General features: G+C 39.7%; 1 long non-coding RNA gene across 6 annotated transcripts in view; it reads left to right on the forward strand.

Moving 5' to 3' along the window:
* LOC143765668 (uncharacterized) overlaps window positions 1–14,202 on the forward strand; it is a 127,724-nt gene that overhangs the window by 60,844 nt on the left and 52,678 nt on the right. Inside the window, exon 5 of one of the 6 annotated variants that reach the window (XR_013213443.1) lies at window positions 5,558–5,655. The exons of the other annotated variants lie outside the window; for them this stretch is intronic. This is a non-coding gene — a long non-coding RNA (uncharacterized LOC143765668). The remainder of the gene's footprint in view (window positions 1–5,557; window positions 5,656–14,202) is intronic. 6 annotated transcript variants of the gene reach the window in all.

Below are 14,202 nucleotides of genomic sequence, written 5' to 3' on the forward strand. Positions count from 1 at the left end.
TCTGTATTTCTCACCCACTTCTGGTTTTGGCTTACACATACTGAGGTAAAAAAGTGACCAAATACTGAACGTGTGAACATGGCCTTAGACTTGTACTAGGTGTAGAAATTCCACAGATAAAAAATGCACATGTGTTAAGTGCGTTTCCACAGTGGAAACTCACTAAACGCATGTAATCCGCACAGAAGTTGCCAATAAAGTTTTATTAAATCTAATACTAGGAAGTTACAAAAACAAAGCAGCTTTATTTAATTCATGACACACCTACAAGAGATGAAAACCACAGTGTCAAAAGCACGATAAAAAGGCATTTAAAAAAACGCACACAAACGCTATAAAAAACGCAAGTAATGTAATATAAATAATAGGTGCAGAAAATCTGCAGCATCAAAAACTGAACAGCAGCTCATCGTGGGAACCTAATCTTAGGTTACGTTTTATTTCAATGTTTGTTTATTTTTTACAGGCTTTTTTTTGGTGTTCTTGTCTCTTGTTGGCATGTCATGTTTTAAATAAAGCTGCTCTGTTTTTGATACTGCCTGGTATTTGGCTTTGTCAAATTTTATTGATACAGCCATATGTGAATTACATGTTTTTTGTTCTCAGCACATTTTCCACAACTAAGGCAAGTCTATAGGGAAAATCTGAACCTAAAACTCCGGGTACTTACAGTTAGGTCCATATATATTTGGACAGAGACAACATTTTTCTAGTTTTGGTTATAGACAATACCACAATGAATTTTAAACAAAACAATTCAGATGCAGTTGAAGTTCAGACTTTCAGCTTTCATTTGAGGGTATCCACATTAAAATCGGATGAAGGGTTTAAGAGTTTCAGCTCCTTAACATGTGCCACCCTGTTTTTAAAAGGACCAAAAGTAATTGGACAGATTCAATAATTTTAAATAAAATGTTCATTTTTAGTACTTGGTTGAAAACCCTTGGCTGGCAATGACTGCCTGAAGTCTTCAACTCATGGACATCACCAGACGCTGTGTTTCCTCCTTTTTGATGCTCTGTCAGGCCTTCACTGCGGTGGTTTTCAGTTGCTGTTTGTTTGTGGGCCTTTCTGTCTGAAGTTTAGTCTTTAACAAGTGAAATGCATGCTCAATTTGGTTGAGATCAGGTGACTGACTTGGCCATTCAAGAATATTCCACTTCTTTGATTTAATTAACTCCTGGGTTGCTTTGCCTTTATGTTTTGGGTCATTGTCCATCTGTAGGATGAAACGACGACCAATCAGTTTGGCTGCATTTGGCTGGATCTGAGCACACAGTGTGGCTCTGAATACCTCAGAATTCATTCGGCTGCTTCTGTCCTGTGTCACATCATCAATAAACACTAGTGACCCAGTGCCACTGGCAGCCATGCATGCCCAAGCCATCACACTGCCTCCGCCGTGTTTTACAGATGATGTGGTATGCTTTGGATCATGAGCTGTACCAAGCCTTCGCCATACATTTCTCTTTCCATCATTCTGGTAGAGGTTGATCATGGTTTCATCTGTCCAAAGAATGTTCTTCCAGAACTGTGCTGGCTTTTTTAGATTTTTTTTAGCAAAGTCCAGTCTAGCCTTTTTCTTCTTGATGCTTATGAGTGGCTTGCAGCGTGCAGTGAACCCTCTGTATTTACTTTCATGCAGTCTTCTCTTTATGGTAGATTTGGATATTGATACGCCTACCTCCTGGAGAGTGTTGTTCACTTGGTTGGCTGTTGTGAAGGGGTTTCTCTTCACCATGGAGATTATTCTTCTATCCTCCACCACTGTTGTCTTCCGTGGACGCCCAGGTCTTTTTGCATTGATGAGTTCACCAGTGCTTTCTTTCTTTCTCATGATGTACCAAACTGTAGATTTTGCCACTCCTAATATTGTAGCAATTTCTCGGCTTGTTTTTTTCTGTTTTCACAGCTTAAGGATGGCTTGTTTCACTTGCATGGAGAGCTCCTTTGACCGCATGTTTACTTCACAGCAAAACCTTCCAAATGCAAGCACCACATCTCAAATCAACTCCAGGCCTTTTATCTGCTTAATTGAGAATGACATAACGAAGGGATTGCCCACACCTGTCCATGAAATAGCCTTGGAGTCAATTGTCCAATTACTTTTGGTCCCTTTAAAAACAGGGTCGCACATGTTAAGGAGCTGAAACTCCTAAACCCTTCATCCAATTTTAATGTGGATACCCTCAAATGAAAGCTGAAAGTCTGAACTTCAACTGCATCTGAATTGTTTTGTTTAAAATTCATTGTGGTAATGTCTATAACCAAAATTAGAAAAATGTTGTCTCTGTCCAAATATATATGGACCTAACTGTATAAGAGAAATTGACATGCTGCGGATTTCAATCACCCCCCGCAGGTCGGTTTATGCTGCATAAAGAATAAAAAAAAAAAGCTCAGGGGGCATGACATCCACTTTGTTGCAACTGTAAGGCCCTTTATTTTTTGCAGAGAAAAAATATGCAGCGTCAAAAAAAATCATAGTCCGAACTTAACCCTAAGGCCATGTTCCAACAATGAGCTTTTTGGTGCTTTTGAGGTTCCTGAATTTTTGCACGATTTCGGCACCTATTATTTAAATTGTTACTTGCTTTTTTATTGCTTTTTTGTGTGCGGTTTTTTTAAAATGCATTTTTATCGCGTATTTCACTTCGCGTTTTTTGTCTCTGGTGTGTCATTCTTTAAATAAAGCTGCTTTGTTTTTGACACTTCCTGGAATTTGGCTTTGACAAAACATCATTGACATACATAGGAGCTGATTACATGTGTTTTTGATGAATTTCCGCAGCAGAAAAGCATTAAAAACGTGTGTACGTTTTTTACCTGTGGATTTTCTGTATCTAATACAAGTTTATGGGAAAATCCACACAGAAAACTCAGCGTGCCGCAAGACAAATTGACATGTTACGATTTGAAGTGTTGAACAGAATTTTATTTTTTAGATATACATATATATTTAATATTTAAAAGTCCTGTGATTCATGGATCATAAAATTGTGCCATTCTTCATAGAATTACATGGATAGGAGGCGAAGTTCACATGTTGCATACTTGGTGCAGATTTTTTTCACATAAAATCTGTAACAGTCTACCATATCAATAAAGTGAATGAGTTTTATTTTTTTCTAAACCACATACTGTGTTTTTTTTGAGCGCAGTCATACTAACATACAAACTAGAACGAGATCGGACCGCAGTGCATGGACTGTCCGGCAGCTCTCCCATCCCAAGCGTGACAGATTCATGAATTTCTATGCAGCTATCACACTCAGGTGCGAAGAGCTGCCGGACAGTCCTTGCATTACGTTCCAATCTCAGTCCATTTTATACGTCCCTCTGACTGCGCCCTCTAATGACACCTTTTTTAAAATCCACCACATGCCTATTCTTTCTACAGAATAAGCAAGGATTTCAGCCTTTTACAATGGAAAGGGTGAAATCTGCACCTAATCTGCAATACTATCTAAGGCCTGTTTCACATGTCAGTGGCTCCGGTACGTGTAGTGACAGTTTTCTCACGTACCGTAGACACTGACTCTCGTAGACACATTTAAATAAATGTGTCTCTGCACATGTCAGCGTGTTTTCACGGACCGTGTGTCCGTTTGAAAAACACGGAGACATGTCAGTGTTTGTGGGAGCGCACGGATCACACGGACCCATTAAAGTCAATGGGTGCGTGTCAACACGTACCGCACACGGATGCCGTCCGTGTGCTGTCCGTGTGCCGACAGAGGACCACATGGACCGTGCAGGAGACAGCGCTAGTTAAGCGCTGTCCCCCCTGCGTGTGGTGCTGAAGCCGGCATTCATTCATTCTCCCTAGCAGTGTTGGCTGGAGAGAAGGAATGAAAAATCAAGGTTTTTTTATTTTTTTTGTGTTTAAAATAAAGTTCCTGGTCACCTCCCGCCTCCCACCCCCTGTGCGCCCGCCCGCTTGCATTAAAATACTCACCCAGCTCCCTCGATGCTTCCTCTCAGCGCCGCAGCTTGTCCTGTGTGAGCGGTCACGTGGTGCTGCTCATTACAGTGATGAATATGCGGCTCCACCTCCCATAGGGGTCAATTTCTCTTGCGGTAACTATGTGGGATTTTTTGACACAACTGCATCAACATAATTGCATGACTTCCCAAAAAAAAACAGACCGCCGTTGAAAAGAACTAATTTAAGAAAAAACACATTCATAAATGCAATGAAAAAAATTGCAAGTAACCTAATTTAGCTAATTGGTGTTGAAATATCACAGAAAAACTGAAACATTCAAAACAACGCTATCTGCGGCACAATCCACGGTTGTTACTGTGGAAATCTTCTGCACAAAGAATTGACGGGCTGCAGATTTTAAAATCACACACATGTCTATATCTGACCCGAAATGTTCAGCAACAAAATTTGTTCTCTAGTTTCTTTAGTTGGTACAGTATGCTAAATATTTTACACATTGAAAATCCACAACTATCACAATTTGCCAATTTACCAAAGTTTTTTAAAAAAAAAAAAAAAGCTAAGTTCTGTTGGAGACAAACAGCAAAACTGCCTGGGGGAAAAAGTGCCATACTTAGGGAATGCTGCAATTTAAAAAAAAAATAATAAAGAAATAAAATAAAAGCCCAATTTAAAACAAACAAAAATAGAGGGTACAAAAATATATTTGTCATTGACTCAGCAAATCTAAAACCACAATTTTTCCCACCAAAAAATAACTTTAAGACGCTATGCGAAGGCTGTGTTTTAATTAATCTACCCTCTTTTGTCTAGATGAACAGTTTTTGATGTTCTAAATATCTTACAAAGGAAAGTTTAGCAATAAAAGTATTGACTTTAGTAAGATATTCCCTACATGTCATTTTCTAAAAGTGATACCTCCCTTTATGTGCCGTGACCTATCTGAAATGAAGAAATGCACAGATTGCTGCCCATTGGGTGATTCTTCAGCATATTGTTTGACCACATATATATGGCTTTTAAAATGCCACAATTTAGTGCCTTTGTGCAGGTCCATGGCTTATTCCAGAGCTAAGACAACCAGTAACTATAGCAACAATCAGCGATTTTGGCCACGTTGGGTGCTGGTACATTTGAATAATACATTTTACATTAACTCCAGTATAATTATTGTACAAATACGTCTAGATAGGGGGTTCTGGCTATGCAAGCAGCATTGTTTCTATATGATTCTGGGTTACAAAGAAAATTGTACAGTTCTGTAATATTCTATTGGGTGAACTGCATTATGTTCTAAGTGGCAGCACATGTAAAATAGGGCTACAAGAATTGAGTAGTAGAATCAGGCTACGCTCCCACGAGGAGTATTTCAGATTGCAGAACTTCTTCACCCATTAGCTAAATTTGATTATTAGCTTTTTTTTACACGTTGTTTTTATTGTGTTTTTTTTCTCTTGTTGTGTGTCATGTCTTACATAAAAAGCTGCTTTGTTTTTGACACTTCCTGGCATTTTGTTTGACTGAACATTATTGATGCAGTCATGAGTGGATCATATGTTTTTTTTTATTCTTGGGGAAATGCACTAAACACATGTTTTTTACCTGCAGATTTTCCACATCTAATGCAAGTCTATGGGGAAATTCGCAGACAAAACTCAGCGTACTTACAAGAGAAATTAACATGTTGCAGATTTCAGACACTGCGGGTGAGTTTACGTAGCATGAAACAAAAGCACAGTGGGCATTAGGTTTCTATAAATCCTATCCCCTTTGCAGGAATAGTAAGGCTGTGTGCCCACGGTGAGTTTTTGACGCTGCATATTTTTGCTGTGTCAAAAACGGAGCCTCTTACAGTTCCAGCAAAGTGGATGGGATTTATAGAAATCTCCTTTCCACTGTGGTTTTTTTACTCAGCGTGAACTGACCTGCGGTGCGTGTTTCAAATCCGAATCAAGTCAATTTCTCTTACTGAATGTGTGTTTTAAGAGTCTCTCTGTTGAGGAAATGCACTAAAAGCACATGTATTCCACAAATGACTATATCAAAGCTAACTACCAGGCAGTATCAAGAAACAATGCAGCTTTATTTAATGAATAAGATACCAGGAAGAGACAAAAAACGCAGCATCAAAAACATGATAAAGATGCACTCAAAAAAGCAATGACAAAAACGCAAATTGCCTAACAAACAGCCAATCCCTGCATGTGTTGCGGCGGTCGAACACCCGCGAGCATACAGCCGAGGGGACTCTAACATATTATTCGAGCACGCCGAAGACACTCGGTTAGCACCCGAGCATACTCTGTTAACACCTTATCCCAACACGTTCGCTCATCACTAATGACCAACCCTATACACTTGAATGGGAGATAAACCGTAGGATTAAGCCACGGCGACCAAACAATGTACAGCGCATTCTCTATACATTGCTTATATTTGGCCACTGCTGATCAATAAGAAGTTATTATATTACTATTATTACTTAACAGGCCATGTTTAGACCATTAATCTTTTTAGAATTAAAGTAGACATTTATTCCATATACTTACAAATATTTACTGCCAATTTTCTGTTGGGTTCCATTATTGTGATTTTATTGCAGATCTTTAGGATTTTATTGAAGTGTTATATATTGAAGTACAAGTGCTATATATTATTTATGATGTACAAAAAGGATAAGGTCTAAGATGACTTTTGACCACGTGTGGGTCACTGTAAAAAGCTGCATTACTGTAACTATAAAGCTATCTCAATGTTTGCTTATGGGAAGAGGTTTGTGGATGACCTTGCTACCGTAGCATAAAAAACCCAACTGAATTAGACTAACTCCGTAAAGAAACAGTGAGGCCATTCCAAACAATGATGTAACCGCACGAGAAATAAAAGTTGCCTCTGTGTGACAATTCTGTGTGAACGGTGCCCATATCTGCCAATCAGGGCAAATAGCTTGTATGTTTAGTGCATTGTAAATGAAATGTTTCCTCTCACAATGCCAGAATTCAAGTTTATAGAAAAAAATCTTTTATAGCCCAGGCTGATATAATTATTACTAATGACCCCCGGTATCGGGACTGGTACAATGATCGCTTTAGAGTTAGTCATTGCTGGGGTTAGTTATTGCTGTGTTGTCGGTTCGATTTTTGTAAACTTATTACCTCAGTTTTTTCTGACTGTTTATATAACATTCTACAAGTCCAATTCTATAGCACAATAAGGCGGACACGTCTCTGCTACACCATGGTCTCCAGCCTCCGTCCTTCTGACAGTCACACAAACATGAGTCTCATTCACAGTGTAGAGAGGAACGCACACAATGCATGTCTATTATATAATGAGGGGGAAAAAAAGATTGGGATGGAGCCATTTTGTCCACCCAACACACACAGGACACTCTTATTGTGTCTGCTCAATCCAACTATGAATGCCATTATTGTGTCTGAGATCCTATTCATGCCTCTCCCTACTTGCCCCCATCCCCCTTTCTGTTCCCTCTGCCGACCACCCCTCCTCTTTTCTCCCGCTCTAGGTTCCTTGCGGCTCAGCCGGAGTGCATGGATAAATTAATATGAATTTGAAAAGAGCCTTGTTTCCCAATGACATATCCTCACCACTTTCTCACGATGAGCAAGGTTAGAAGAGTGGGGGTTGAGGCAAGGTGGGGGCACACGATTGCCATAACAAAGCCTGTCAAAGATAAATCTTTCAGCAAAGCTGATCTAGTTTGGTTATCTTTGCTTTGCACAAATCTAAAAATTATTATTTAAATGCCCATGAAAAAATAATGTTCTGATACCCTGTTTGTGTGTTTCCACATACTATTCACACGACAGCTTAGCAAATATTGCCAAGACAAGAAAAAGTTGGGGGAAAATGGCCATGACATCAACACAAACATATTGGTCTCAATCTGTTTCCCCACTCCCCCCAAAAAAATGGTGCAAACTATAGAACTCACAATATTCTGCTGTATATGCCTGAGCGTAATATCATTACAAGGTTCCTTCTATTGTAACACATTGGGAGGTCAAAATGTTTCCTAACTTTTTGATAGAATACTCACCAGCTTTCACTGAACTTTTTTATTGCTCCGAAATAGAAAATTTACCATATGGGTTATTTTTTAACAGGGCCACCACCTGACTATACACCTTAGCTAATTGAACAATTATATCTCACGATATCCATATAAACATGGGAGTGCGACTTGGCCAATGGTTTAAGTGTTCTCTATAGGGAAAGCAGAGTAAGATGCTACTAGACCCATTTGACATCATATTTGCCTATAGAACAAAAGGATCAATCGAATACATTCAAACTGCCTTAGGGCTCGTTCTCATCTGCGTATAAATCAGACGAGTGCAATCCGATAAAAAGTCAGATTGTACTTTGACTAATGTTATTCAATGATTCAGTGCTCATCTGTAAAAAATTTTCTCAGCTTTGATTGGATTGAGAAAAAATTAGCAATATGCTGAGAGTGACTGCGTATATCAGACGAGACTCACCAATGCAAGTCAATGGGTGTGAGAAAAAAAATCACCTGGCACACGGACCATGCATGTGCCATTCGATTTTTACCCACACATCACAAAGTAAACCCAACATTTCATCGTACATTTCATCGTACATTTACGTTTACATTGTACCAAGTACAGTAAATACACATGAACTGTCAGAATAGTATAGACAGAAATATATCTGAGATATATAATCAGTGACTTGTGTGTGTAATTTTATGTACTTGTATTTAGCTAATAATTAAATAAATAAACAAAAATAATGGTGTGGTTCCCCGTATTTTTAATAACAAGCTGAGAGAAAGCTGATGTTATTATTCTGGGAAGGGGCCAATATCCTTGGAGAGTCCAAGCCTATTAATTACTGCTCACAGTTGTCTGCATAGCCTTTTATGGTTATTAAAAAGGGAGGAACCCCCCAAAAATGATGTGGGGTCCCTCCTATTTTTAATAACCAGCAAAGGCTAAGCAGAGAACTAGTTGCCGATTCTTACTCTGCTAGCTCTCTGGGTGCTCTGGTGGCCGTGGTGATGGGTCATATTACTAATGTCTCCGCTCAACACAGCCTCCGCTTGTAGCAGAGTCAGGGATCATCGTGGGACACCCATATTTTCGATTTACAGCGGACCCCTTTTGGATTGTTTAATTTTTTTATGGTAGTAAGTGAGTAAAAGACGGTAGTTTGTTGGGGACTGCTTTTTACAATTAAAGGACTTTTCTGTGTGTGTTTTTTCTTTTAACTACAGGATTAGTAATGAAGGTGTCTGACAGATGCCTCTCCATTACTAACCCTTGGGCTTGATGTCAGCGGACATTACACAGCTGATATCAACCCCAAAACCATTACCCCGATTGCCAATGCACCAGGAAAATCGGAAAGAGCTGAGGCTAATTGTCATCTAATGGATGCACCATTTCTGGGGCTGCTGAGGGCTGGTGTTATTAGTCTTGCCCCTTCCCAGCCTATTAATATCAGTCCGCAGCTGTCTGCCTTTGCTCGTTAATAAAAATAGGGGGGACCACAAGTCAATTGTTTTGGGTCACCCCTTTTTAATAACCAGCAAAGACTATGCGGACAGCTGCTAGCTATTATTAATAGGCTGGGAAGATCTATGGATTTTGGCTCCTTTCCAGAATAGTAACATCATCTCACTGCTGTCTGCTTTCCCTCAGCTGTTAATTAAAAATAAGGGGCATCCCACGTCATTTTTTAACATTATTATTTAATAGGTTTAATAAGCTAAGCACCCTTTATTTCCACATGAAAAGCACTAAAGGGTTCTAGCTTATTATATACAGGAGGCTTGTGACATTAAATATCTACAGAAATCTATGCTAGCTATATATGATTGTTTCATTAGTTTACAAACTAGCTTTAAATGACAGAATTGCAGTATGTAAATGCTGATGTTAAAAACGCATTGCATACGCATGTCATATGGATGCTACTTGAGAAAAATCACATTATACTTACATGACTCTGGTACTACTTTTCTGGATCAACATCGGAGAGATTTAGTTTTTTTTTTTCCAAAGTGGAGTCCTTATCTTGAGTCAGAAGGCCAATTACAATTTAGATCATTGGCCAATTCTGAAAAAATTGCCAGGTTCGTATGTGGCAGTTGTCAAATTGTCTTTATGGTCAGGCCATAAAACATTTTTAATTTTCATTCAAAGTACCTATATGAGTCTTGTTTTTTGACAAAACATATTCAACTTTACTCTTTTTGGTCCACATACATTAAAATTTCATTTATAGAACTTTTTTGTAGAAAAAATAAACTTTTCTGCAGCATTTTAATTACCGTAATTGTTTTTACAGCATAAATCATAAATTATGTTTATTATGTAATGTTTTAGCACTATGTTTATATCTAGTGCTCAGCATAAATAAGTACACCCCCCTTTTGAAGAGTAAGATTTTAATCAATATCTTAATACTTCTTTAGCTAACTGCCATGAACTTGCATATTGATTTTCTTCAGATTTTCATCAAAAGACAATCCTGTTTAGGTGATAACTTTTGTGGTTGGCTTTGATGTCTCTGTGTGTGCATACATATATGAAAATAAATACATTGTATAAAACAGAAATAGATCATGTATTTTTTTTTTAAAGGCTTAATTTTCCATTTTGTAAACGCAATGAAAATCTTAACAATAGTAACCATCAGAGTCAGTATATACAGTGGGGAAAATAAGTATTTGATACACTGCCGATTTTGCGAGTTTTCCTATCTACAAAAAATTGAGAGGTCTATCATTTTTATAGTATGTGCGCTTCAACTGTGAGAGACAGAATCTAAAAATAAAAGTCATAAAATCACATTGTTTGATTTTTACATAATTAATTTGCATTTTATTGCATGAAATAAGTATTTGATGCAATAGCAAAACAGAACTTAGTATTTTGTACAGAAAACTTTGTTTGCAATTACACAGGTCAGACTTTTCCTATAGTTCTTGACCACGTTTGCACACACTGTAGCAGGGATTTTGGACCTCTCCTCCATAGAGATCTTCTCCAGATCTTTCAGGTTTCGGGGCTGTCGCTGGGCAACATTGAGTTTCAGCTCTCCCCAAAGATTTTCTATTGGGTTAAAGTCTGGAGACTGACTAGGCCACTCCAGGACCTTGACATTCTTCTTACAGAGGGAAGGAGGTTGCTGGCCAAAATCTTGAGATACATGACCCCATCCATCCTCCCTTCAATACGGTGTAGTCCTGTCCCCTCTGCATAAAAACTACCCGCAAGGTATAATGTTTCTGCTTCCATGCTTCACGGTTGGGACAGTGTTGTTTCAGTTGTAGTCATGCTTCTTCCTCCAAATACAGCGAGTGGAGTTGATAATAAAAAGTTATATTTTGGTCTCATCTGACCACATGACCTTCTCCCATGCCTCTTCTGGATCACTCAGATGGTCATTGACGAACTTCAATGTCCTGGCGTGAGCAGGGGGACCTTTGTGTGCCGTGCAGGATTTTAATCCATTACAGCATAGTGTGTTACTAACGGTAATGTATGAGACTGTGGTCCCAACTCTCTTCAGGTCATTGAAGTCATGTAGTTCTGGGCTGATTTTTTACCTTTCTCAGGATTGTCTTTACCCCAGAACTTGCATGGAGCCCCAGACAGTGAAATATTGACAGTCATCTTGTGTTTCTTCCATTTACTAATAATTGTGCAATTGTTGCCTTCTCGCCAAGATGCTTGCTTATTGTCCTTTAGCCCATCCCAGCTTTGTGCAGGTCAACAATTTTGTCCCCTGTGTCCTTAGACAGCTCTTTGGTCTTGGCCCTGGTTGAGAGGTGGGAATGTGATTAAGTGTGTGGACAGGTGTCTTTTATACAGGTAACGAGTTCAAACAGGTGCAATTAACCCCTTAATCCCATATGACATACTATCCCATCAAGGTGACCTGGGACTTAATTCCCAGTGACGGGATAGTACGTCATATGCGATCGGCCGCGCTCACGGGGGGAGCACGGCCGATCGCGGCCGGGTGTCAGCTGCCTATCGCAGCTGACATCTGGCACTATGTGCCAGGAGCGGTCATGGACCACCCCGGCACATTAACCCCCGGCACATCGCGATCAAACATGATCGCGGTGTGCCGGCGGTACAGGGAAGCATCGCGCAGGGAGGGGGCCCTCTGTGGGCTTCCCTGAGACCCCCGGAGCAACGCGATGTGATCGCGTTGCTGCGAGGGTCTCTTACCTCTCCTCCCTGCAGCAGGCCCGGATCCAAAATGGCCGCGGCATCCGGGTCCTGCAGGGAGGGAGGTGGCTTACCGAGTGCCTGCTCAGAGCAAGCACTTGGTAAGCCTGCAGCACTGTAAGTCAGATCGCCGATCTGACAGAGTGCTGTGCAAACTGTCAGATCAGCGATCTGTGATGTCCCCCCCTGGGGCAAAGTAAAAATGTAAAAAAAAAAAAATTCCCACATGTGTAAAAAAAATAAATAAATAAAAATTCCTAAATAAAGAAAAAAAAATATTATTCCCATAAATACATTTCTTTATCTAAATAAAAACAAACAAACAATAAAAGTACACAAATTTAGTATCGCCGCGTCCGTAACGACCCAACCTATAAAACTGTCCCACTAGTTAACCCCTTCAGTGAACACCGTAGGAAAAAAAAAAAAACGAGGCAAAAAACAACGCTTTATTATCATACTGCCGAACAAAAAGTGGAATAACACGCGATCAAAAAGACGGATATAAATAACCATGAAACCGCTGAAAACATCATCTTGTCCCGCAAAAAACAAGCCACGATACAGCGTCATCAAAGAAAAAATAAAAAAGTTATAGTCCTCAGAATAAAGCGATGCCAAAATAATTATTTATTCTATAAAATAGTTTTTATCGTATAAAAGCGCCAAAACATAAAAAATGATATAAATGAGGTATCGCTGTAATCGTACTGACCCGAAGAATAAAAATACTTTATCAATTTTACCAAACGTGGAACGGTATAAACACCCCCCCCCCCCCCCAAAAGAAATTCATGAATAGCTGTTTTTTTGTCATTCTGCCTCACAAAAATCGGAATAAAAAGCGATCAAAAAATGTCTCATGCCCGGAGATGTGACCAATAAAAACGTCAACTCGTCCCGCAAAAAACAAGACCTCACATGACTCTGTGGACCAAAATATGGAAAAATTATAGGTCTCAAAATGTGGAGATGCAAAAACTTTTTTGCTATAAAAAGCGTCTTTTAGTGTGTGACGGCTGCCAATCATAAAAATCCGCTATAAAAAATGCTATAAAAGTAAATCAAACCCCCCTTCATCACCCCCTTAGTTAGGGAAAAATAATACAATTAAAAAAAATTTATTTATTTCCATTTTCCCATTAGGGTTAGGGTTAGGGCTAGGGTGGGGGTTAGGGTTAGGGCTAGGGTTAGGGTTGGGGCTAGGGTTAGGGCTAGGGTTAGGGCTAGGGTTAGGGTTAGGGCTAGGGTTAGGCTAGGGTTAGGGTTGGAACTAAAGTTAGGGTTAGGGTTGGGGCTAAAGTTAGGGTTAGGGTTGGGGCTAAAGTTAGGGTTAGGGTTTGGATTACATTTATGGTTGGGATTAGAGTTAGGGGTGTGTCAGGGTTAGGGGTGTGGTTAGGGTTACCATTGGGATTAGAGTTAGGGGTGTGTTTGGATTAGGGTTTCAGTTAGAATTGGAGAGTTTCCACTGTTTAGGCACATCAGGGGCTCTCCAAACGCGACATGGCGTCCGATCTCAATTCCAGCCAATTCTGCATTGAAAAAAGTAAAACAGTGCTCCTTCCCTTCTGAGCTTTCCCGTGCGCCCAAATAGGGGTTTACCCCAACATATGGGACACCAACTTTTGGGGTCCAAGTTCTCTTGTTACCCTTGGGAAAATATAAATTTGGGGGACTAAAAATCATTTTTGTGAGAAAAAAAAAGATTTTTTATTTTCATGGCTCTGTGTTGTAAACTGTAGTGAAACACTTTGGGGTTCAAAGTTCTCACAACACATCTAGATAAGTTCCTTGGGAGGTCTAGTTTCCAATATGGGGTCACTTTTGGGTGTTTCTACTGTTTGGGTACATCAGGGGCTCTGCAAATGCAACGTGACGCCTGCAGACCAATCCATCTAAGTCTGCATTCCAAATGGCGCTCCTTCCCTTCCGAGCTCTGCCATGCGCCCAAACAGTGGTTCCCTCCCACATAAAGGGTATCAGCATACTCAGGACAAATTGGACAACAACTTTTGG

The sequence above is a fragment of the Ranitomeya variabilis genome, chromosome 1 (assembly GCF_051348905.1).
Source record: "Ranitomeya variabilis isolate aRanVar5 chromosome 1, aRanVar5.hap1, whole genome shotgun sequence".
NCBI classification, from domain to species: Eukaryota; Metazoa; Chordata; class Amphibia; order Anura; family Dendrobatidae; genus Ranitomeya; species Ranitomeya variabilis.